The sequence below is a fragment of the Eriocheir sinensis genome, chromosome 49, assembly GCF_024679095.1.
Source record: "Eriocheir sinensis breed Jianghai 21 chromosome 49, ASM2467909v1, whole genome shotgun sequence".
In the NCBI taxonomy this organism is placed as follows: Eukaryota; Metazoa; Arthropoda; class Malacostraca; order Decapoda; family Varunidae; genus Eriocheir; species Eriocheir sinensis.
Genome location: NC_066557.1, coordinates 1,562,611 through 1,575,666, shown reverse-complemented (window position 1 = coordinate 1,575,666; position 13,056 = coordinate 1,562,611). Strand labels below are relative to the sequence as shown.

Below are 13,056 nucleotides of genomic sequence, written 5' to 3'. Positions count from 1 at the left end.
AGAGTTCCCATTTTAACTATCAAAACTTTTTACCTTCTCCTTGGGCCAGATTCAAATCGCCCCACGGCTCAACGACTCCCTGGAAAACGACACGATGCGGTCACTGCTCAACGACACCACTTTCAACGACACAGCCACCCAGACCAAGTACGAACGTTCCCTCACCAGCTCCGAAGGAACCAACGTGATGGGTTAGTGGTAAAGTAACATGGAGATGGTCCATTCCTGCAGTTTTGTTTTCTGAACTGTCTATCTTGACAGCATGAAGTGGGTACATGCGTCATTCTTTTAGTGGTAATTATTAGCAAGCTTTAGCGTGAAGAAGAGTTTATCTAAGTAGAATACATTATAACCCCAATGGAGGAAAAAACGCGGCATAAGATAGCATAAGGTACGCGTGAAATAGATTTTTAGCATCACCGACTATATTAATATCCATAACGTAGGTAGTGTCACATCACGCCACACATGCTCGAAACAAGAGCTCTGAGCATTGATTATGATATGAGCGTGTTAGCAAGTGGGGTTTAGAATAATTGATAATGTCAGCCAAGTCGAGCTGCATGTCTCACTATAGCCCATTTTGTTGACAACATATTAAAAACGGCGTTTCATCATTCTAAGATTGTACTCCTTGACAATGTTTTTTTTTTTTTATCTCATGGGAGAAGCACACAAATTTTAACATTAAAAAATAATCATCTTGAAATTGTGCAGCCGCAGCGGCTACATGTTGTAATATCCCAAACGATCGCAGGTTGCATCTTTTCTGAACCTCTGTCATGGTTCACAAGCATTTTTTATATATATATATTTTTTTTAGCAATTCTAAGCTATGGTCACAGCTCAAGTTTTAGACCAAATCTAAGTGCCAGTTTATGAGAGAGTAGATAGAGAGATCCATATTGTGTTGCATGTCATCTAAGATGTTGGAAAAGACATACTATGTAAAATTTGCCAAGGTGTATTTGCTATGCTGGCGTTTCTCTGCCCCCTAAATTTTTTTTTTTTTTTTTGGGGGGGGGGGCAAGTTATCGTGCCACCATTCTTTTACTTAACTCTCCCGTCCACAAACTTCAGCTTCTAACAATCCCCCTAGCAATAACACGGTTCCTGCAGGGATGATTGTGTTCTGCGTGGCCTTTGGATCACTCATCGGTCGAATGCCACAGGGAAAACTGATGGTCGACTTTTTCATCATCCTGAATGATGTGGTGATGAAGATGGTAGAGATCATCATGTGGTGAGTATGGTATATTGTTAGGTGGATGGATAAGGCTTCTTTATGCATAACTAGTTACAGTTAGTTAAATAATTAACGCCTGGCTAAATCAAAAGCAATCAGTAACAAATTATATTCCTAATAAAAGTGCAAATTAAAGTTAAAGTCAGACAAGCAAAAAAAACAAACAAAAAAAAAATTCAGTGCGCCACTCATAGACATCCTACTCTCTTCTGTTACAGTTTTCAGATACTCACTCTGCAGACTTGACTTGTCACCTAACATCTCGGAAACTTCCATCCTTCTACATATTTTCCATTATCTTCCATGAGGCATCTTTTAGGAACATTTCTTAGACTATTTCCAAATGTAAAAGTTGACGTGTATATCTTCATTTTTTTCATATTTTTCACTGATAAGCTCTGGAACTACCTCTCTTTGTCTATAAGTTCTCCCTCGTGTGACTATAAACTCTTCCAAGGAAATAAACTCGAGGCATCATTGTAGCCACTCTAGCTCAAGGAGTAGTTAGCTCCTGATATTATTATAATTTTGTTTGTTCTTTGACTGCCTGTGATGCCGCAAAAATGGCAATGTAGCTTGCTTTTGACACTTTTCTCAGGTATTCTCCCTTCGGCATCCTTAGCCTTGTAATCGGCCAAATCATGAGCATACAGGACCTGCGAGACAGCCCAAATGCTTGGTCTGTACATGCTGACAGTGATCACAGGCTATTCATCACGCCGATGCTGACACTGCCGCTCATGTACTTCATGGTGACGCGCAAGAACCCAGCTACTTTCTTCAAGGGCATGGTACAGGCCTGGATCACCGCGCTGAGCACTGGTTCCAGGTTAGACCATTCCACTGCTTCTTTTCGTTCTTCACCGTCATTTTCTTCTTCCCCCTCCAATTTTTATTGATTTCCTCCTCCTCCTCCTCCTCCTCCTTCTTCTTTTCCTTCTTCTTCGTTCCTTTTATTACTTTCTCTATCGTCATTATCATAATTTTTCTTATTATTTTTTCTTCCTTTTATGCTTCGTATTTTTATATCATACTACAATACCATTTTCCCCAAAATAAACAATATTATTAAATGATAGTTGAACCAACGCAGGGAAAAAATATACTTTGTATCGCTATATCCTAAGATTATCGTAACAACGCAATAGCGAGGAAACACATTGGATATTGTGGCTGTCAGCTTACACGTGAAGTCGTAGACAAGAAATGAAATTTTAGGAGAGGCTCCTTCGGATGCTTCAGACAAGCATTACCAAGATCATATTTACTCGACGTAAATGGAGCTGAGGACGGGTTCGTCTACTTGCAAAACCTATCGCTTATCATGTAATGCTTTCCACATGTTTTGATGAGACAAAAAGAACATAAACCCATTATAATTATGGCTGTATTACTGTCGAAATAAAGTTACAAAAACAAAACTAACTAACAAATTGCACAGTCTGTATAGAGGTATTAAATTATCGGTGACTCAGTGATCAGAATTTCGCAGCGCACAGGACGCAGGTTGCGTCCCGCTCGCCGTTACAAACAGGCTGGCAATTTTTCAGTCATCGAAACGGCTGAAGACTATCAACATCCTGTCCTGAAGACCACCTATCAACCCGGACTCTAGATTCTCTCTAAAGGGATAACAGATGAGCTCAGGGGCGGGGAAGAAGCATTAGGTAACAAGATGGCGCCATTATAAACATTTACCAGCGCCAAACCAGGCTGGGGCCGACCACCAGGCCCCACCAAAAAAACCTACAGGCGCCATAGGTGAAACGTAAAAAAAAAAAAAAATCGATAGGTTAGAAATTAATAGTGAATGAATATATGAATCTAGACATTACATTGAGACCGAAATTTCAGTTACTGTCAAGATAGTTCATCATTATATTAGGAGACCAAATAAAGAGCGTTGGTAGTTCGTTAAGAAAAAAAACGGATAGCTTGATGATGGTGATCCAAAGATTACCACCTTGTTGGATAAATGTTTTTGTTCATTATTTTATATTAGCCAAGTTAATTTCAACTGTATCATTGCGGGAGGTATGATCTCTGGTGCAGGTGTAATCCAAAGAATTGTAATCAAATGATATTAAGTGAGCTCAAAGGGCTGAAGATGGATATAGAGGGACTCTCTGAAACGAAGAGGCCTGGCGGTGATGAGATTAGTAAAGGGGGGTACACCTAATATAGGTTTACCACGAAAAAAAAAAAAAAAAAATATATATATATATATATATATATATATATATATATATATATATATATATATATATATATATATATATATATATATATATATATATATATATATATATATATAAAAGAAAATTAATATTCTGTAAATTCCATGCATTTTTTTCTAAACTTTCAAACCAAAGTATCACTGATGAAGTAAATTATTTAAGAATAATTTTTACCATCAACTTTTCTTCAATATGCTTTTGTTGTGATGAAAAAATAAATAAAACCAATAAGAATTTTGATGCAGCTAAGAAAATCCATATATATGATTGTTAAAGAAAATATGTATACAGCCAATTCCAAAATTATCTGGTAAAATTTACAGAAACGTTAATGACAAACATAATAAAAAATCAAGTAGATAGCATGAAAACTAACGATACTGTATCTTTTTGAAGATAAAAAAAAAACTAAAATTTTAGAAAACGTGATTAGAAGTTGCCTGCTGCATACTCCTGCAGACGTTCTCAAAGTTTCTCGTTGCTTACTTTCCTTTTTGAAAGGGAGTCCATCCCCTTGTTTTTTGGCTGTGAGGTATCTCGTCATTGACATTGTACACTCAATGCCAAGGCAATCAATAGTGACTTTCCCCCCCATGTTGTAATTGTTGACAACTGTTGTAGTCGCGAAGTCGACCATCTTCTGGGTGGTATTGCGATGCTTTGGGCAAATCCTCCAAATCCTTGAGTGTAGATACTCATTTCTGCTTTGGTAACAGCCTGTGGGCATCTAGTCAGCATCTCATCGGACGTTAGACGGCCATATATGGCTTTACTTGTTTGTTCTGTTCTTCATCAAAGTGGAAATAAATTTTCATTTTGGTGCGAGATGCTAGTGTTTCTCTACGTGCGATGCTTCTATTTAAGCACCAAGAACTTTTCCCCTTTTACACATCTGATGTTGAAGATTGTTATCCGTGGAGGTGCAGTGATTAAATATTGACATGATCTCTCTCATTTCCTTGCCACTGGTGCCAACCTTTTGTTTGAGGCTGACTCGGAAGTACTGATGGAGGTGGTCAATGACAACATCTGTTAGCTTGTTTTCCCCCCATTGATTATCTCCTTTTCTGTTTTCCAACATTTTGTGACTTTTCAAGCCTCACAAACCAGTCCCAAACAATGAGAGTAGTACACGCGGCGCAAATCTCGTGCGCATTATCACCCCCCACTCTTCTACCATCTTCCTCACGGGCTCAAGGCCACAGAGGAAAGTTGCAGATCCCAGCAGCAAAACAATATATAAAAATAAAAAAATCGGAAAAAAATAGCTGTAAAATTACAAAATGCAGTGTCACACTAAAGGGCTCGCCTTTGTTTACAGTCCTTTAATTAAAAAAAAACTTTAAAACACTTGTATCACTCTAAAACTTTGGAAAAATGCAGCAAGAGTTTCCTTGTATTATTGTGGGTTTAACTCGCTTTCGTAAATAAAGCCATTCTTCACACACAAAAAACGAATAACACTTCCTTAAAAGGATAGAGCATAGGAATTCTAGCCAACTGTAGCCATTTTTGGTTGAGGTTACTCCGACTGAAGAGCGTATAAATAGGAGTGAGAGTGAAACACCCTGGATTTCATGTCTCTTGTTGCAGTGTACGCTCCTACTGAGATGTATGAACTCGAGAAAGAGGTGTTCAACTCCCAACCCGACTCCGTATTAGACCCCTCTACCCCTCCCTCGGGGCACACTCATTGTCTTGGGCGACATCAAGGCTACTCCTGTCACTGACGGAGTAGGGTATGAGTTATGTGTTTGTCCCATGGTTCTAGTACTAAGAACTCCAATAGCTTTCTCCTCATGAATCTGCAAAGTCCAGGAGACTTAAAACTACAGATTCTTGGTACAAGATATCAGATCTAGAGAGGTAGCTAAGGAGATTGACCACATCCTTTAAGTACTCGTTGGAGAATCCCTCGGAACTGCAGAGTTTTTCAGAAGTTCTGAGTTCGTGCTTGTTGTTACAACACTCAAGCTAATACTCAAGGTCTAATACGGAGTCGGGTTGGGAGTAGAACAACTCTTTGTCTAGAGTTTCATACATCTCAGCTGGAGCATCAGGTCAAGAAGAATCTCGAGATGTTACCATATTGCATTTCATCTCAAGAGACAAAAAGACAATCTGAAATCGGTGGGTTTAATATGCTCAACACCCTTGAGGACCCTGTAGAACTGTTGGATACCATCAAAGGTGAAACTCTTCAAGCTACAAAGGAGAGCACTGGAGAGCTCCCAAGATTGAAGTGTGTTTTAGCATTGTGGAAGACGCTGGAAAGTAACGAAAAGAGTCGCGCCGCTAGGCTTGCTGGGAATCGGCATCAGTATAGGGCTATCTCGCAAAGGAATAGAGTTATCCTGAAAAGAGACAATTGGAGGTTATATCAGAAGTCTCGCTGCGGATGTCGAGGGCCATTTTAATGCAAACGACTGTCGACCTACTTACCGAGCCCTGAAGAAACTACGCTCTAAGCCTCCCTCTCAGGTGACCTCTATCAAAACAGCAAATGGTTGCCTCGTGTCAGACACGGATGGGCAGAGGGCTCATTGGGATGAGTACTTTGAGGAGTTGTGCATTGCAAACCCTCCGAGCAGGCAGCTTGCAGCTGCTGACTTGTAAATCTAATGGTGGATGCTGATTCATCCATTGACGAAAGCCCACCTTCTTTTGAAGAGTCAGAGAGCATGTGGTAGGGTTGTGGAATAAAAAAGACAGCTGGTATTTATAATATCAGTGCGTATCAGCTCAAAGCTGGAGTTGAGACGGGTTGATTGCGACCTTGACTGACATATATGTCAGTCTGTTACCATTCCTCCTGACTGAAAAAGCGGGGTTGTCATTCCTATCTTGAAAGGGAAAAGGAACCGTCAGGACTGTTACAACTACCATGGCATTACCCTACTCACTGTGCCAGGAAAGGTTCGTGCCTATTTATTGCTCATGCGGATTACCAACCAGCTGCTGAAGCTGCAGAGATCTGAGAAGTGCGGGGTCAAGCCTAGTAAGTCGACAACTGATAGTTTCCAGAGCTTCGCGTACTGGTGTAATGCCGCCGCTTAGTTTTGACAGGGGATGGTTGCAGCTAATGTAAATATCAAGAAGGTGTTTGATTCAGTGCATCGCGAGGTACTCAGGGATCTTCTGCAACCACGCTGCATTAGATCTCCTGGATCAAGACCAAGGTTCAGGTGTTTGGAATCTTACTAGATGAAATAGTACTATATGTTCATGCGTGTGGCGAGGACTTTGATATCTTTGATAACCACTTGGTAGTGGAGTGCAGAAAAGAACGGCGGGTCTCGCCAAGAAATCTTCCGGCAGATTGGCTCAGCCTACGGTTTTATGGACTAGCTCAGCACGAGTATATAGCGTTGTCGACATCTGTGCATAGGGACAAAGATACGGATCTTCAAGTAGCTCCCTGTCTTGCTCCATGGCTGTAAGACATGAATACTGAACAGTGACTTGAAGAGGCGTATTTATGTCGTTAGTAATAAGTGCCTGTGCATATTCCAAATATCTCTGGAATGCCTTTTTTGTGTCAAACCGGTGATCACTCCAAGAGACTGATTCGAGGACTATAACAAACATAGTCCATAAACGCCAACACTGCGTATATGGGCATGTGGCACGCTGCCGAGAAGTCGGCCCTACTAACCTGATTGTTTTTTATAAGACAATCCCGAGTGAAGGAGACAGCAACAGATTTCATGGATATAGCAAGTCGATATATCATGCCATGGGGTAACTAGGGAAGATGTTCTGCATGGAGACTTACCTGGAGAAATACTCGTATATGGCGGCATAAGGTGACGCGCCGCTCAGCGTATGCCTCTAATGACTGATTGATTGGTTGATGGGTTGACTGTTTGATATTTAGATAATGAGGTGTCATACAAAGGATTTTGATCACTTTTTATCTTTGAGAGGCGGTGGCTGAGTGGTTAACGTACTGGCCCCGCATTCATCGGGTTCTGGACGATGCGGGTTCGAATCACCGCTACCACCTGGATTTTTCAGTCACCGCCGGGTAGCTAAGAGAACCCACATGCTGTCTAAAGACAACCCATCAACCCAGACTCAAGAGGAAACCGTTCAAGTGAATCAAGAATGAGCTCCGGGGGCAACATGAGCCAGAATAGATGGCGCCACTATAAACGCTTGGCTGCGCCATGACGGGCTGGGGCCGACCACCAGGCCCTGAAAGCCCACCGGCGCTATAGGCTAACACGTAAAAAAAAAGAAGAAAAAAAAATCATCGCTTTTACACCAAAGAAAAACCATGATTTTATCTTAAATGTAATAATGAGATATTTATTTCCCTCCTCTAGGTTCATCAGTGTATTGCCAGGAAGAAGCTAGTGTTTTAATTTTTATTCAGGTTTACTGTGAATGAAGTTGGGCATTATCTAAAATAATTATAATGTAGTGAAACAGCGTTGGCTCTCATGGTCCTTTCCTCCCGCTTTGCCACACTGCTTACCATCACTTGTCTCTTCCTCTCATATGTTACCTATAGCTAACATATGAAAGGGGGAAAAAAAAAGGTGTTGGTACTGTGTGGCAGAGCGAGGAGAAATGACCCGCGAATAACTAAACAATCTCGGATATCTGGTTTCACTATAGAACAAACTATACTTGATGAAACTTAACGTGCCGTGGTTTTATTTAACTGAGTAAGTGATGAGAAGCAAAGAACCCGATGCTTACTGGCACTCACATAGGTTAATTAATTAACTAACTAACTAATGTATTAATTAACATAAAACTTAGTTTCTCACTCAATATCTAAGATATTCTCTGTCTGATGAGTCTGGTATGTAACAATGATTGCCTGAACAACTGTTAATTTATTGAATTTAAATGAACCAATCATTTAGATTTGTATTGTCAATGAACCGTATGGGAACGGACACTTGCCCCAGCCTTGTCATTAAGCCGCGAATTTTGGACAATCAACCGCTTTGGTGCGAATCGCCATAATTCCCTTATTTTTGGGGCTACATAATTTTTTTTTTGGTATCAATCGACGGCACAATGAAAGGGCTATATTTTTTAATAAGCGACCGGGCTCAAAAAACAACTCGAAAGGGTACAAAATCGAATAAATTCGCAAAAAAATTACTGAAAATAACTATTTTTGAGTTCCCAATCTTGAAACTCACTCATTTTTTGCGAATTTCAAAAGACGTATTTAACAAATGATTTATCCCTGCCAATGGGCTTTCCAATATGGTGCATAACATTTCCATACTCCCAGTAGTTACGTCGCTAGAGCTCAAAACGTAAACCCTGTCGAGAGCGATTTTGACGAGCTCCAGACACTTTGCCGTTTTTGTCTAGTGTGGCTTTGCTATTGCTTCTAGAAAGCTGTAATTTGGAATGCAGCCCTTCTTGGCAATGTAGTTTGACCAACTCGAAGTATGTTTTGATAGCTCGATTCCAAGTTCGTCGTCGAGCCGTCACAAATAGCCTTTTTTCGGCCCTTTTGCCGCGATTTGGACACGTCCTAGTGTTTTGCTTATAACTTTTTTTTATTTATTGAATGCTTTCCAGTTATTTTCTGTACATTAATATGTATTAAAAGAGCTTTCATTTGCCACCAAGCACGTCTTCCTAGCTTCAGTAGTTTTCGCTCGAGCTCGACCAGAAGTCACAACGAACATTCGCCAAATCGGAATCATTTCACGCTCCGCGACGAAAAACCTTCCTGACGCCACAAAAAAATAATATATCTGCATAAAAAATCATATATGAACACTTCAATATGTTGACTATCATTTTAAGATATCTATATAAAAAGTTACTATTTTTATATAATCATTTCACTATATAAATCAACCAAAATTAAGCGCCTTATTATTCTTGTTATTTCTCTTTTTTTTAGTATTCAACCATATTTCTTCCCATTCATGAATAATACAATGTGTGATTACATAAAAACTAATAATATATGAAACATGTGAACAGAATAATATTGTGCGCTATAAAGTGTTTGTAGTATGTCGATATATGTGTCATTTTAATGAAATAATTGTGTATAAATTACTTCAGTATATATTTGTATTATATTTAAGTTTAAAAGCACATGTATAAACGTTATAAAATTTTATTGTTAAGTTATAAAAAAGGGTAGAATGATAACAGACTCGCTGAATAGCAGCTGCCGCGGCAGACTTATATTAGGACTAGCGAAAAAAGTACACAAGTTTATATATATATAAATATATATATATATAGATATATATAGATATATATATATATAGATATATATATATATATATATATATATATATGTATATATATATATATATATATATATATATATATATATATATATATATGGGAGAAGAAATAGTTTGAATACTATAAAAAAAATAATAACATTATATAATAAGGCGCTTAATATAGGTTGATTTATATAGTGAAATGATTATATAAAAATAGTAACTTTTTATATAAATATCTGAAAATGGTTTTAATACAAGATAGTCAACATATTGAAGTGTTCGTATATGATTTTTTATGCAGATATGTTAATTTTTATAGCGTCAGAAGGTTTTCGTCGCGGCGCGTGAAATGAGTCAGGTTCGGTGAATGTTCGTCGCGAATTCTGGTCGAGCTCGAGCAAAAACTACTACAGATAGGAAGGCGTGCTTGATGGCAAATGAAAGCTCTTTTAATACAGATTAATAATTATAAAAAAAATTGGAAAGCATTAAATAAATGAAAAAGTTATAAGCAAAAAATTAGGACGTGTCAAATCGAAAAGAATGGCCAAAAACCAGGCTATTTTGTGACGGCTCAACAAACTTGGAATCGAGCTATGAAACTCCTTTGAGTTTGTCAATTACATTGCTGAGAGGGGCTACATGCCAGTTACAGCCTTTTAGAGGCAACAGAAAATACACTAGACGAAAACGGCAGTGTCTGAGTTCGTCAAATCGCTCTCGACAGGGTTTACGTTTCGAGCTCTAGCGACAGAAACTACTGGGAATAAGGAATGTTATGCACCATATTGGAAAGCATTGGCAGGTTAAATCACTTGTTAAATAAGTTCTTTAAATTCTCAAATAATGAGCGGGTTTCAAGGTTAGAACTCAAAATAGTTTCTTTCAGTCGTTTTTGTAGAATTTATTCGATTTTTACCCTTTCAGGTCGGTTTCGAGCACTGTCGCTAAATAAAATAAAATATAGCCCTTTTATTTTGCCGTCGATTGATATCAAAAACTTTTCCGTAGCCCCAGAAATAAGGGAGTTATGGCGATTCGCACCAAAGCGGTTGATTATCTAAAATTCGCGGCTTAATGACACTGGCTTCGCAGAATCAAAAGAGTAAGCCGTCCATTACTGAGATGTCCTGGTATTGTAAATTGCTAGTAATATTCATAAAGGTCACTAGTCGTGGAATGGAGACGCCGATTGTTAACAAACATCCGATCAGAAACTAGAAATGTTACATTATTCAAAATGTGAAAAAAAACAATGCTTTTGACCATGGAACTTATACCACCTCATGCAAAAGAAAAGCGACCCCCAAAATCACTTATGGTTCGGTGACCGCGTTCCACTCTTGACTGTATATACGTACCGTCACCGTGGATACGCACATATTCTCTAACCGTGAATACACACGTGTACTTTTTACTTATTGTTGATATACATATACATCACTCACAGTCAGAAACAAAAATACTAAGGGTTCATTTGCATCTCCTTCGCCTACTGTCCTAAACCAAGTCTGACCCAGCTACCTTATCTACATAGAGGGTCACTACCGAGCTTCTCAATTTTGATAACCAGATTACAAAAATTTTAAAAAAAGAATCTATTAATTTATTTATGCCTTACCATTATCATGTGTTTTTTGCAAATATAAATCATTTTACTTGATAATTAGAGTGTATATTTTAGTCGCTTCAGATAGATAACCAATTGTAAAAATTAAAATATGAAATATTCTGAGGTAGAATGAAGAATGTTAAAAAGATGAAATATATTAGGAAGGTCTTTCTTGCGTAGTGAACTAGAAATGGCTGCAGGTGATGCTGATCTATGCTTTCAGACTGTGCTTACTAACAAATTAAGTCAGATACAATAACAGAACTAGTCCCATTTGATCATGAAAACTACCAAAAGGCAACCTGAACCAGTCAAAAGCCCACCTTCTGCCACCCACAGCTCTGCCACGTTGCCCATCACTTTTCCGATGCTTGGAAGAAAATAACAAGATAGACAAGCGTGTAACGCGTTTCGTGCTTCCGTGGAGCCACCATCAATATGGACGGCACGGCACTACAAAAGCCGTTGGTTCCATCTTCATCGCCAGATGTATGGCATCATTTGGGTCCAGGAGGCTGGTCACTGTCAGGTAGGCCTTCAGCATGTAGTACACTCGCCTTGTTCTTCAATATACTTGGAAACGTTCACCTGGGAGATTTGTTAATGTTTATGTCAGTGTTGTTGTTATTGGTTGCGCGATGTTCGTTGTTTGTATTTGAAATGGACCGTATTGGCTATAGGCAGCACCACACGTGGCCACTCGGTGAGCTGTCAAAGCAGTATTTTCCATAGAACTCAAGTTATGTACTTGAGTGCGGTAAATCTGAGCCGCCTCAGGATACAAGGCCTTGGTGCTGCCACCGCTCCAAGCCAACGACTGCACCACACTTTACTCCTGCCGATTTCTGACTCTATTATTTTGACATGGAAAAACTGAAATCGGGTAGGGTGAAAGTGAATGCAATCATCAACTTGGGCGACAACATCATGGCCATGTATCTGAACAACCAGCTCAGATCTGTAACTTGAAACTTCGACTCTATGGAGAATTCAGTTTGGAGTTAGTGGCCACATGTGGCGTGCTATAGCCAATGCAAATCCATTCGATAATATCTAAAGTGCAGTAACTAGAAATAAAATAGATCCATTGAAGTGGAAATTACTTTAAATATAAATGTGGAAAAAACATGATAATTGAAACAAATTATATAGATTACCACAATAATTCCCTGCACACCGCCTCCAGTCTCACCTCGACCCTGGCCAGCATCGGTGCGGCGAGCATTCCCAGCGCTGGCCTGGTTACTATGCTGCTCGTGCTCACCGCCATCGGCCTTCCAACCGAGCACGCCTCACTCATCTTTGCTGTCGACTGGATATTGTGAGTGTATTCTCTTGCCCCCTATTATAGTAAATCCTACTTCTACAGTGTAAGTAAATGCTTTTGTGCTTAAATCAAACAACTCCCAAAGCTTTAGACATAAGAAATTTCTTGTATCAGATACTTTGGTTTGTTATCTTGTCTATAAGTACCAAATACTGAGCAAAAACCCTTTGGATAAGATTCTGGTAACTTGAAGACAACCATACTTTGGCAATTGATAAGTTTGGATACTTGGCAACCATTGTGTTGGACTGAGTAACTGGACCTAAAAAATACGATATGGTGTCAGCCTTGGCGTTCATGTTCATGACATGCTTGAAATGTTCTCAAAGATTTTTTTGGTTGATGTATATGTTGAAATATGCATGCTTGCCTAACCACAGATGAGCCGAAACATTGCATTCTTATAT

At 39.1% G+C, this 13,056-nt stretch overlaps 1 pseudogene; it reads left to right on the top strand.

Moving 5' to 3' along the window:
• Positions 1–53: 53 nt before the first annotated feature.
• Positions 54–13,056, top strand: part of LOC126981617 (excitatory amino acid transporter 2-like) — an 18,376-nt pseudogene continuing 5,373 nt past the window's right edge.